General features: G+C 34.4%; 1 protein-coding gene across 2 annotated transcripts in view; it reads right to left on the minus strand.

Moving 5' to 3' along the window:
- The window catches only part of ci (transcriptional activator cubitus interruptus), a 158910-nt gene that overhangs the window by 114026 nt on the left and 30390 nt on the right, over nucleotides 1–14494 (minus strand). The window contains exon 2 of one of the 2 annotated variants that reach the window (XM_074102563.1): nucleotides 7062–7103. The exons of the other annotated variant lie outside the window; for it this stretch is intronic. The gene's annotated coding sequence lies outside the window, so the exon portion shown is untranslated. The remainder of the gene's footprint in view (nucleotides 1–7061; nucleotides 7104–14494) is intronic. 2 annotated transcript variants of the gene reach the window in all.

The raw sequence follows: 14494 nt of genomic DNA on the forward strand, positions 1-14494 counted from the left end.
GGAAAAAATTGAGTTTATAGTGCAAGCTTAAAAGTAACATTACAAACTGCAAATTGTTAATTTGTACTGCAGTAAAAAGGCAGGTGTACTCTTATCGAAAACCTACATTAGTCAAGTAGAGACTACAGTACCACAGTGCTTACTAAATGTAATTAATTGCTATAAAAGTTATTAACTTTCACGAGCAAAAGGCACACTAATTGTTATAGTAAACTATTGATAAAATAAAATGACAGTTATCTTTCGTAAATTAACCAAGGTCAATCTATGGATCTAAGACCTAAGTTGTCGAATCTAAGTTTAAGTAACTTAAATTTAAAAATAAAAATCAGGACCCGCTCAATAATTCTCAGTAACGGTCCCGTCCCGACTGTTAAACCTTAAGTTACTTAACAGAACGACTATCAGTCTTGTTTTTAATTATTTATAGTAAATAATTAGCTCGCTTAGCTACATGTACAGTCAACGTCACGTAAATAAGTGATCACTTTTGTACCTTGTCACTTTAACGTCATGTTTGAAAAGCCATACGAAATCGTGTAAAGACTGAAAGAGACAAGGTACAAAAATTATCACTTATTTATGGCGTTGACTACGTAGGTAAATTTATTCGTGCGGTCAATCTACAACCTAAGAATTGCGTTAAATTCGTCCAAATTTGAATTAAGTCAAGATAACTTGTATGCTATCTACACTGTTCAATGGCACAGAATAAGTAATACTCGTAGTACAAGAAAGAATACGTAATAGTAATAGCCAATGGTAATCTATACCTGATGTCCTTATTCTGAACAAGTTTAGCCCAGAATGCGAAACCGATTGCAAATTCGATTCGACTATTTGAAATCGACACCTACATAAATCGAGTAGGTGATCGGCATATAACGAGCTAATAATGTAGTAATTAGAATGTTGTCAACGCAATGGTAATAAAATTGCTCTTGTAGACTTAATATTTAGTGTCTGTTGTATAAATTGTATTAGCTAATTATGCAGAGACTGGTTTTATGGTAGGTAGGTAGCAGCTTTGTCTGAAAATCGTACTAATATTATAAATACGAAAGTAACTCTCAGTCTCAGTCTCACTCAAGGTATAACTTAATACCAAATTCATCACGATCGATTGAATACTTTAAACGTCAAATCGTAGTAACAAAGAAGCAAAGTTAGTGCGACAACCTTATACGTATCTGCAATAGCCTTAGGTGTTGTACGCCGTAATTGTGTTAATGCTAGATACTTTTATTTCAATTACATTTTTAATTATTTTCATGCTGATTCCTTTTAAAATTGCGAAAAAAAAACAATAATATGTATATTCTCACTGACTTCATATATTATTAAACAGCGAAAGATACCCAGCCATGGCCTAGGCACTTGTACTATTAAGACTTAATAGAAGTTAATAAGGCTTAGATTTAGACTAAGTTATTAGACCAAATCTTTTTCCACCGTTGCATATTAAAAGCCTTTTGTTTAGCAAAACCGCGTAACACAATTCACACCGCGCGTGCTGTGGTCGGGGCTTTTAGAACTTGGACGTTTTTTTCCCGCTCAAACTAAGCATGAACTAACCGCAGCGCATGCGTGGTGAGCACCAATTGCTATTCAATTACATTTGATTCGTTATTTGTTAGATTGTGCGGTGTTTCGAATTAACTTTGTTTAATAAAACTTGGACGCATTCAGAAACGACTGGCAAAACTTAGCTGCCGACAGGGGAAGTTGGAAATCCGAGGGAGAGGCCTTTGCCCAGCAGTGGGACATAGAAAATGGCTAATAAAAAAATAATAAAAACTTATCAAAAGTTTGGAATAATAAATTATTGGTACAATACAGAATGGGCAGGACAGGTGAGTAGGACTAAACCAACCGGATTCAGTAATGAATGCTACTTACCGTATAAGTGGGAATAAAGTTTTTTTTATATTGAAAACAAAAAAAAATCAATTATTCACAAAGTGCATGGTCACAATTTATATTATAAAGGTATTTGTATGTACAAAGATTGCAAAATTCTGCGAACACTTATGTTACATTGATACATATGAGCGTATTTACATAATAATTGGACACGGATGTTTCGTTTGGTAATTTACGGTTAAACGTATATGTACCTAACACGTTCGTATGATATGTTAAGTTGAGCCGTTGCCGCGCTGTAGTAATTTGTTCACTCGTATAATCACATTGTAATCCTATAACAAATGATTCACCGATGTCGCCTTACCAAGAGTCAACTTGTTAAGGAGATGGTTTTATGGTTTTCACGACAGGGAACATACGAGTAAGTAAAATTTATCTAGAATAAGGAATTCAAAAATGATGCAGAGTAAAGACATTCGAATAAAAGTGCGAATCTTTCTTGACGTCACAGCTTAGGAGACCGAAGAGCTGGCAGCTTCCTCGGACAAAGAATCGAGTAAATTTTATTATATAATAAATTAGTACCCACAGTGGACATTTTTATAGAAAATGCGTAACATCGCATTTTCAGATAATAAAAGAATGTAAAGAAATGAACATAATACTTACTTAGGTAGGTACTGTGAGATATATCAAATGGTTTGATTCAGCTCCAACTAGTTATAGTGTAAACACACACGGCTGCGTTGAGATATTAATGTAATGAAACAGTTAATTTTGTACGTTTTTCTATTTAAAGTAATCTCTAGAACTTACGAACCATCCCTGACTACTTCATCCTCCGAAAGTACGAAGTAGCAAGACTGAATTGCAACAACAAATAAATTACAATAACAAACCTAGATAAAGCTGTTTCCAATGCCAGCTTCCCCTTATTCAGGTAGACGCGCTGCTCTTGCGCATAGCCGCTTCCACGAACGGATCAAACCGCCCGCCAGACACTATTTATTATACTTTCTGAATTTTTCAAACATTTATTTGAATACACTTGGACCTGTACTACGATAAAATTTTGTCGAATCACTTGAAATATACTTGCGTCAAATACTTAGACGAGGTTATTTGTTTTTCTATTGGGAACGTACACAGATATACTGGAGTATTGCTTGTATTTCAAAGTCCTTTAAATGAATTTGCATTGTTTGTATATAAGGTGCTAGAAAAATAGGTTCGGATATTTTCAGGGTATGTAATTAATAACCTAAGAATCAATTAGACGTATAAATTATTTAAGTATTGTGTGGTAATATTTTTTTTGTTTCATACAAAAATACCATTCCGTCCAAAAATAATCATCTTGCATTAACATTAACTGTATTTTTTTTATTTAATTTAATTGAAACTAATTAACAACGATGCAAATAATCGATCCTCAAAATATCCGCATCTGATTTTCTAGCACACTGTATATGTTTGTTTAGGTCAAATCTTGCCTGTCGTATTTCATCCTCTTCCAATGGTTGAATTAATCTAAAATTTGATACAAATTTGTAATCTGGATGTCAATTTTATTGTAAGTACTGTCAACAAAAGAGCTTAAAGAAATACAATAGGTAGCTTATTCATCATTTTATTGCAAAATCGAGGCTATTCTGGCAAAACAGAATAAGTGCAAAATTAAAAAAAAAAGTTACATACATATAGGGATACTCAATTTTTTCTGCTTTATTTATCTAGCAAAACCGTATAAGTAAATAAATATTGCGCACTTATCCGGTTCTGCCAGAATACCCTCGAAATATTCTTTGATATTAAACTTGTGTGTTTTAACGTAAAATTTAATAAATAAATAAAAAAACATGCTTGAATTCGTTAAAATTCATGTCACGAATCAAATGTTTTTTTAACAAATTACGCGGAGTCAAATAGACGTATACTGCTAGCAGTTGCTAAGAAACTATTAATTTAATATCTTATGTACATCAGTAAACAAATATCAAAGTTCATTATAGAAATGCAAACGGGAATAATGTAGGGGAAATGGTACAAAAAATGTATGAACAAACATCCGGTGTTGGCGCCACTGACGCTATGAATGGATTTGCGGATATTAACTTGGACGATACAGAGAAACAAGTAATGAGGTAATAGAAAAATATACAACGTGCTATTTTTGACTTCCGTTAACTTTAGGGAAACATTCAACAGGAACATTATTAATTGAGATAATTCATTATGCGTGGTAAACAGTGTAAAATGTTCTTAATTTATGAAGTTTTTTATGCTAGTACGAAGTTAAAGTGTTTCTATTTCATATACATGTTTAGCAAAAGAAGGTTATAAGGTGAGTTTTTTGATGTCTCTCTCATATGTCACTCGTCAAGTTTGTGAATTTTACAATTTAAGCCTTAATAATGTATGAAAAAAAAAAGATTTGTCCAAAAAGTTAGTCACCAGGGCCCGATTGCATAACAAAGTACAAGCTAATATTATTAGCGATTTTGTATTGAAATTCACTAATACTATTAGCTTGTACTTTATTATGCAATTGGGCCCAGATTGTTTCTATCTAATGAATTGAGCCACCTGCCGAAGTTAACGGAAATCAAGAAAATCACAGAGTATAATAAAATTATTACAAACGGCGAAAAAAATCCTTGGCACAACATTGTTAAACTATAGCACACAGCTTAAATAAACGCGGTAAGTTTGAACTATCTGACAGATTGTTTACATTCTTGATTGATGATGAACAGTTAGTTAATTAATTTATGGCCATTTGCGTTAGATACCACAAAAGCTATAATTGAATGCACAAAAACTAAGAACATGGAATAAAAATGACGTGATTTAAAAACACGACGTGTTTATAGCTATAAAGCCATGTAATTTTTTCTAGGTCAATCTGTAACATAATTAACTGCTAATAAGTGGGTTAGTGTCGAAATAATACTTTAAAACGGATTACATTTTGGGAAGGCTTGTGGAAGATGAGGCTCACTTCTTCTGAAATATTTTAAAGAAAGAAATCAATCAATTATTCGTGACAACCTTCGAAATAAGAAAAAAATATTAGTTTTTATTATAGTATTTGGGACTCTTCTACGAGCCCTATGTCCCTAGTAAGGGATAACAGGATCACATCATCATCATCATAGTATTTGGGAATATTCCTTCGTTTTTTGTTTTTAACCGACTTCAAATACATACATACGCTCGAAAAACATAACCCTCCTTCGGGCAGTCGCTTAAAAAAGGAGAAGGTTCTTTGTTCCAATGTTTGTATTTTTTTATGTATGTTCACCGATTACTCAGTCAATTGTGGACCGATTTTCAAAATTCTTTTTTTTATTTGAAAGAGTATTCTGAGGTGGTCCCATTGTCACTAAGTCAAGATCTGATGACGGGATCCTAGGGAAATTGAGGGCAAACCTCAAATTTTATAGGCACACCTACTTCAGAAAGTATCATTTGGTAACCTGGACCTGATGAAGAAGACAGACGACCAATGGAACTCGTCAAAGCTAAGTAATGCTTGCTCGTCTATAAACGATCATGATTAATATACCTAGATAAGCGACTAAAAAGAAGCTTTAAGTTTCGTAGTCGTTTCTTTTTTTTTTGGAGTTGGTTTCACTTTTTTGTTAAAACTTTTCTTCTCATGTAAGTGTTAAATATTACTAAAAACATAATAAACATATAAATTTACATATGCGTTAACTAAACAACGACATCTTCATGTTTAACATCTGGTAGGATGGTAATCGGAAGTGTTTGTTACTCTGAGAATGAGCTCTGGTTGAGTTCGAAACGCGTCAGTGTAGTATGCTGGTGGTGAGTTTGTGTAATTTGTGTGTGTTCTTATCTTACAGTGTGTAGAGGTTTATACACCTATACATAGGAGCTGCATGATTGTACCTAAATGTAGACAATACCTAGCTAAGGTTGTGAGTGAGTCAAGTAATTGTTCGTAGCTCATGAATACGGACCTCCGTAAAGTAACGTCTGATTTAATACATTATTTTCAATGGTTCCACTGAACTGCAGTTTAATAAACACGGATCTTAACGGCCTGGAGCGTGACTTAACTGAGAGAAAAACCGTACAAAGTAACCAACAATAACTTTAAGTCGGAAATACGAGTAACTCAGTTATTTTTGACGTAAACAATACGTAATAAAACGTGTTTGTTTTAATAAAGTTACATTTTGTAACTTGTTATGTAAATATTTTTATTTATTCGTGGTCAACGCACTTGTGTTGGAAAACATGGGGTGTAAGAACAAAGTAAATAATGTTCTCGCGTACCTACTCTTTTCTTTGGTGCATTTGTTTTTAATATTTGTTTTTATTTTTGAGTACAAAAAACAGATGGAAACAGTATGCGACAAACGTGATCAAAACTTATTTTGTGGTTGTTTTCGCATTAGGCATCAGGTATTTATACTATAGCTCGTTATAAAAGATGGTAATAAAAATTAAAAAAGTTGTATTGCTTTATTGATTAAAAAAACTTAAATAGCCGCTCTATGTTTCTGTACCTACTGAATATTTTAGTCATTTAGTCTAATCATAATGTAGTTTTTTTTCATTCAAGTAAACTATGTTGATTTAAAATAACTGTATGTAATCTAAATGTACTTTTTATTTTTTATATGGATTTCAGTCATTTGTTTTCTTAAAACGCACTAGACTTTAGCGGCTAGCGGGGCGGGCCGCGCCGCTGTGAGCGTTTCTACAAGCTTTTATTTAACTAGCCCTGTTTGTTGTCGTTGGGTCAAACCTTACAAGTTCATTTTGATCCACTTACTGTCCAGACGGAGCCCTCGCACGCAAAACGCTACGTCTGGACAGGGTCTTACCTGACAGCAGACGCTGTAAACTAAGAAAACAGTATAGATTCAGGCGTTACTTTGCGGAGGTCCATTGTTAAAATAAATGGAATATCTGCCTTGCTCCTCCGCCAAGTAGTGAGGCCAAGTCGTGCGAAACAGCTACGTTTGAGTTGGATTTTTTTTTCCAGATTTTGACAGATATTCCATTTATTTTAACTAAGAAAACGCTCGTCTGGCCGCTGTTCGCTGGCGTCCAGTACGCAACCTGGGGCTGAGCAAAATAATTAACCGATACAAAAACCAACTTAAATTAAAAAGCAATTCAACGTTTCACTTTTAGGTAAAAAATGTGCCACTCACAGTTTAATGTCAAGCTTCTGCTCATTACATCTCCATCAGAATCTGCAAAGAAAAATATCCTTTATAAATATTCCATTTCGTCGCTGAACTGAAATAAATGCGTGTAAAAAACCTTTTTATCGACACAATTTTTTAACGCGCGCCATTTTTGAAAACGAAGTGACAATTTTACATTCAGCTGTCGTTGGGACTTGTATGCCCTTAAATAGAGTTTTTAATAAATTTCCGTCGTCTTCAACTGTACGTGTGATCATTTTTTTCGTTGATTACTTGAGTGTCACTGTTATTAGTTGATGATGTTGATTTATGAACGGTTTTTATGTAAACAGTGTGGGCTCGAGCGAACGAAGAAGCCTTATTGAATCAGGCGTTACTTAACGGAGGTCCATATCAATGAACTAAAAACAATTTATTTTGCTCACCCGCGACCTTATGATAGCTATGCAACAAAAGTGTGTTCATGCAGTTCTTCCACCTCCACACTGTAAGAATACACACAAATCACCAAACGCAATCAACACCACCACACAACACTGACGCGTTTTGAACTCAACCAGAGCTCATCTTCATTCAGAACAACACACCGTTCACCATGCTATCATGATGTTGTGTGTGTTGTGTTGATGTTGATATGTTGGTGTTGTGTTTAATATCGCAACTTTGAGCTTTTTGGTGTGTAGGTATGTGCGAAATATATTTCAAATTTATCACGAGCTTCGGTGTACGAAAAAATCGTGAAGAAACTTATATAAACCAGCGAAACAATTCAATATTGTGCTACCAAGCCGTACTGACTACAGTCCAATCTTTTTCATTCTGAGAGGAGACCTGTGCCCACTTGTGGGACGTATACGGACACGAACTGCAGGGCTACTACGAAACTCGAAACTCGAAGTTCGTGTCGTGCGGTCCCTCTGACACTTATACTATTTAATACGAGAGCGAGAGGGACGGTACGATACGAAGTTCGAGTTTCGAGTTTCGTAGTAGCCCTGCTGCAGTCAAATAATATGAATAGAAATGTGTTCCTTTGACTCTTATCATTCATCGACCGACATTATGATATCGACATAGCGAACAATTTTTCAACCATAATTATTACTGCAGGGCTACTACGAAACTCCTAACTCGAAGTTCGTGTCGTGCGGTCCCGCTGACACTTATACTATTTAATACGAGAGCGAGAGGGATGGCACGATACAAACTTCGAGTTTCAATTTTCGTAGTAGCCTTGCTGCTCCTGCTTTACTCGTATCAATTAGTTGTGGGACGACATATTTTTATCGACATCGGCATCGTAAGGCCGCGTGCACACATCCCACAAAAAAGCTCTCACGCGCTCTCATCAACTCGGACCTTTCGATTATGCATGCGCTTCGCTGTCACAAGACATTTGAGTGCAATATAGAGTTGTTATTACCGGCTGAACAGTAGTTTTTTTTTTAGTTTATTTACTCATTTATGTTATACAAAAAAAATACAATATACTTCGCCAAACTGCAAAATAGTTTGTTGGCGAATACTACGCTCCTTATTTTTTAATTTTATTATTTAAAAAGGTCTAAATAAATAAATGTTAACTGGTAGACATCCTTATATCTAGGGTGCATGTGTCTTAATGTATGTCAAGTGAATTTGTTGCTTTAATTTTGTACATAAAAAAATCTCCTTATTACACATGTCTAAAATGCTTAAACATATTATGCTTAACTGTTGCCTAAGTAACATATTTCTTTATCTGTGTGTTTCTGTACAAACAGCGCAATAGTAATAGGTTTTAGTATTTTGTAATTGAATTATTAGATTTATAGCATTTAAATTAATTTAACAAACATCTAATTACCTTTTATTAGTGAAAAACACGAAACTTTAAACACTACAAAACTCAGGCGGTTTTATCCGCTCCACACTATACCCGCAGTAATCGAGTGACGGCTGATAGAGTCGGCCGAGATAATGACATCTGCGGTAAAAACGCGGACAGTTCGTTATTTATCATCGGGGCTTAATTACCGGGCCGGTGTGCGCCCCGCCTTAAACCCGGTGTGCCCTCGCCTTTATAGAGCTGTTTCACCTTACGAGATTTCTCATGAAGCACTGAACTATTTACTTATACTCTGCATGAAGTGACACTGAAATTGTTGAGGATTTTTGAGGTTTGTGTTTTTTTCAGTCTTATTAATAATGAACTTGGAATTTGGTGAATGATAACTTGATAAGGTATGATTTCTTTTATTTCAGATTTTAGTTCAGATTTTTTGCATACAGGTTATTGCACTTCACATGCTGCCGTTGCTGTCCTACTGCGATACCCTTACAGGGTTCACGCTTGACTTTATACTTACCTATTTTAAGCACTTATGTACAACGTGACATGCAATAATAAAATTAATATAGATGGCAATTTTTTTATTAAATTTAAGTTATTAATATAAGTATAAGCTTGAGTATTTTTAAAGTGATTTTTCGTATATGTCTTATTTGTCTGGATTTTTATGCACCTTTAATACTATTTTTAATGGAGGTACGTACGTTAAAAATTACTAAAACGACAAACAAAAAAAAATATCTAAATAATAATTTTGTTACTACTTTCAGCACTGTCTGTACCAGATGGAATTGAGAATCCTCTTTGCATTTAAATACATAACATCTAAAAATAACAAAAACAGAAAATAACGAGTAAGAATTCAATTAGGTAACAGCAATCCTGTTAATCCATTCCGTTCCGGGTCATATATATTGTGTGACGCGGTGAAGGCTATACATTATATCTCGCCCGGCTAATTGACTGCTACACTATATATTGACGCTCCATGCGCCAAGTGAGAAGCGGTGTAAAGCTAACATTTATTAGAAAAAAAAACGAATAAACCATTAAAAAAACACTTATATTAATTTTAATAAGTGTTGTCATCTATCCCGTCTGCGAAGAATTCGTTTATCGCTATCCCGCGGGAATTATGCAATTTTCTGGAATAAACACTATCCTATGTCCTTTATTAAGGTCTCAAACTATCTCCATACCAAATACCACTTTCAATTTTAAAAATAAATAAAGACCTTTTTTCAAATTGTACCCGAGCAAAGCCGAAGAGAGAAAGTCACTAGTAGGTACGCTATATGATACATGGTTAAAATGATTCAAACGTGGACCCAACCTAACGTGTTTAATAGACATTTATATTTACCCACATAAAAATTCAAGATTACTATAACATTAATAGAAACTAATAAAAACTTTTCTTCAATTACTTCCGCTTCAAATGTACTCAAATTACTTGTTACATGTTTTCAAGAGTCATTCACCCTAAATACTAACTGATTATTTCATTATCATCCCAATAAAATACTGATTAGCCCATTCACCGACCTGTCACTTTTCTGTGCCGTTTTTGACGTCAGTTTGACAGCATCAATGAATATTAAATCCAACCACAACGTATAGACTGGTGGGTAAATATGGAACTAAGTTAGATTTATAGCAATTTGCGTCAGTGGCGCCACGTTTGATTGAATCGATAAGTTTGTAATTGATAAAATCTTGTGCTAGAGCGATATAATGATTTATATACTTGATTTTTAGCACATCCTTTAGAAAATTGCTTGATCGATTTAATTGTTCCAGACCAAGCAAACATAGGGTTACCATATTCTCAGGATTTTTATTCTGTTTTCGATATTACGGCCAGATTTTGTAAATCTCAAGAAATTTAGGGATTTTCAGTGACGATTTTTAACGTACATTCACAACAAGAAATACTTTTCTCTGTTCATAAGACTAATTTTAATAATAAGAGTATAACACATTACAATACAATGACTCTTTATTGTACACCAGAAATATTAAGCAATACAGAAAACAGGTACGCAGAAAGAAAATTACAAGAAATAAAGTAACATAAATAAGATTAATAAGAAGAAGAAAAGAAGATGATTAATAAGAGTATAATTATTTAATTGTAATTATAGAATAGAATAGTTTAGAAGTCAATAGATTATACTTTGTCACCTGACAAGACAATGTTACAAGTCGGTATATAAAATGGTAAGAAGTATAGGAAGGTGTGGGTGTGGGTGAATTCTTTTTTGAGGAAATCAGACTTTATCTCCGGATTTAATTTTTTTTTGTTTGGCAACAAATAGACTATCATCATCACTCGTCGAATGACTTTTGACAATTGCTTAGAAATTAGTGTGAAAGTAAGAGGCTATATCATCGTGGGTGTACAGTGGGTTTTGATTGATCGATCAAAAACTCAAATTTCACCATAAACAACTTTAAGCTCAATGTTTTGATCCACATAATCTTCTGTAACTTCGACCACACTAACATATTCAGATTAAGATCTGAACAGAAACTTGATACGGGTTATCTAGTATCTTGTAATAGCGTCGCGTCTCGTGGCAAATATGCCATGAATGCTGGTGATAACGAACGGATCTTATACCTAATGAGGTAAATAACACTGTACATAACACGTTCTAGAAAATAGAATTTTACCTGAACGGGCTGTTACTGAACCAGTGAGATACACCTTTGGCCTCATCTGCACTTTACATTAGGTGAGATATAGATAGAGGGGCAATCACGGTCTGTTTTATTTATGTAAAATATAATAAAAAATAGAGCCTTTGGTTATTACCGTGAGTTATAACAATGCAGCGATATGAAACTTCATATATTGTGGAATATCTAATGTCATCATCATCACCATCATCGTCATCATCAGCCGGAAGACGTCCATTGCTGAACAAAGGCCTCCCCCTTAGAATGCCACAATGAACGACAACTCGCCACTTGCATCTACCAGTTTCTCGCAACTCTCACGATGTCGTCAGTCCACCTGGTGGGCCTGCCAACGCTTCGTCTTCCGGTACGTGGTCGCCACTCGAGGACTTTTCTCCTCCAACGGTTATCTGTTCTTCGAGAGATGTGGCCCGCCCATTGCCACTTCAACTTATTTTTTCAGCTATAGCTATGTCGGTGACTTTAGTTCTTCGACAAATTCGAAGTCATCATCATCGTCATTATATCAGCCGTAGTATCCGCTATTGGACAAGGCCTCCCCCCATAGACCTTCAGTTGCTGAGTAGAATAGACTGAGTGACTCGGGGGTTTATAATAGAATTTGCAAAGTAAATTGTCATTATACAGAGTGGATTTATAAACAAATTGATAATATAGAGGACGAGTTGCGCACCGGTATCCCTTATAATCGCTTATTCGCGATATCGAAGCATCGATCGCTGGCGACCACACGTGATGATCCGAGTATCGAATAATAAATCGAATCGGTTGAGAGCGGAAAATGGTTCCCACTCTTTTTTGAAAAATTACTTTTTTCTGTTAACGCGTTGGTTTATTTTGACGCAATTTGAGTGTCGATTAGTAATCGTTGACAAATTTATTCCAAATCTCAGATTTATCTACTTTTTATTATTTAGTTTATCATAAAACACAGATTACTTTATCATGGAAAACTACAAATAAAATTAAATTACAAAATAACGATAAATATAAATTCACATATAAAACAATTAATAAAATCTAAGTTTATGTAATAAATTGACGCAATCGTGGGAAATTGATTCCAATTATCTACCTACTTTTTATTATGTCAGACAGTCTTATCATAAAACACAGATTACTTTAGAATTCATGGAAAACTACAAATAAAATTAAATTACAAATACGATAAAATAAATTCACATGAAATTAAAACAATAATAAAATCTACGTTTATGTAATAAATATCGTGGGAAAATTGACACCAATTGACCAACTAAGCAAAGCTTGTACTATGGGTACTAGGCAACGAATAAACATACTACATAAGACCCGAGAACAAACATTCGTATTATTCATACAAATATCTGCCCCGGCCGGGGATTGAACCCGGGACCTCAAGCTTCGTAGTCAGATTCTCTAACCACTTAGCAATCCGGTCGTCATATTATATACATATACGTTTTGGTTTTTTTAGTGATTTTACTCGTATTAACGGAATAAATATTTATTTCGCTTAGTAAAAAGCTTCGAGATGAAAAGGTTAACCAGTTTTTAATCGATAAGTTTAAGGTTTAATACTGATGTTAAACTAAGTACTTACCCAAAAAGCTTGATTACAAGTGTAAATTGCTTTTAAGTAACTCAGCTCTCCCCAGTGAGATTAATAAACGATTAAGAATACTTCTGATATTATGTTCAATTAAGGTACATCCTTAGTAAGTACCTAATTATATAAGATGTGAATTAATTTTACATTTTAACTGTATTTTTCCCATAAGCAAATTCTTTTACAGTACTTATTTCTACATTTAAAAATGTTTTTTTAATAATTTTGCGGTAAAAAATATTTGCACGACGTCAATATGCCACAGTTGGGTGACACTCTTTTCCGGCCCGGATAATACCGACATGGAAATACCGACCCTGTTTTTCGTGTACACACCTATAGAATCTCATGACAGTTTCTATGGGCGTGTACACAAAAAACAGGATCGGTATTTCCATGTTGGTATTATCCGGGCCGGGAAAGAGTGTCACCCCCACAGTTAATAAGTGAACTAAAATAGTGTTAATATGTAATATAATGTGCTAAATTACATTGACTCGTTTGATTGTTTCTTTAAATGAAAAAAAAAGAGTAAACATTGATCACTTGACGAGTATCGACAACGCACGATCAAATAGTGACGTGCAACTCACGCGTTATCGATAAATCGACGCATTTGCGTTGCACATGCCTCAGCACTATAATTAGCATCTCTCAATTCAAATCTAGACTCTCAGCTCTATGCCTTCGTATCTTTTTCCTTTCTTGGCTGCTTGAGTGCAATATAGTTTTACGCATTGAAGTCACGACTGTGTGAAGTTGTTGTAGAGTTGGATATTGCTCGTTTCAAGTGCCGTTTTCCTTGTGACCACACGTAGCAATCGTGTGCGAACGGCGTTTATTAAGTAGTGTACCATTCAATTGGTCGACGTGTGCGCACTATATTTATTGCACCTTTTCAATGCATGAATAGAAACACAAGTTAAACTTGCTAGTACATTGTTGCGAATGCAATTCTAGTTTTTGATGTTTTTCGAATGATAGTGTTGTTTTCTTTTTATGCGTATTCAGTTTACGACAGGGGACACTTACCCGCATACGTTACATTATTATTTTTGTTATTTTGAGATATTTTTCTATGTGTTGTGGACGTTGTGGTTGAACTAAGGATGGAGAAATAGTTAATGCAAAAAATAGTTCATTATTTTCACTTAAGCATATTAAATAAAGTATTTGTTAAATGTGCACACGTTTACAAATAAATTATACGCTTTATAAGAAACTGATTCTCCGCCTGCACCTAATTATAAGGTGCAAAATAAAAGGAACCGTCGCGACCCAGACACCGAAATGAGACGTACCGAGAAAATTGTT

This window comes from Choristoneura fumiferana, chromosome 19 (assembly GCF_025370935.1).
Source record: "Choristoneura fumiferana chromosome 19, NRCan_CFum_1, whole genome shotgun sequence".
NCBI classification, from domain to species: Eukaryota; Metazoa; Arthropoda; class Insecta; order Lepidoptera; family Tortricidae; genus Choristoneura; species Choristoneura fumiferana.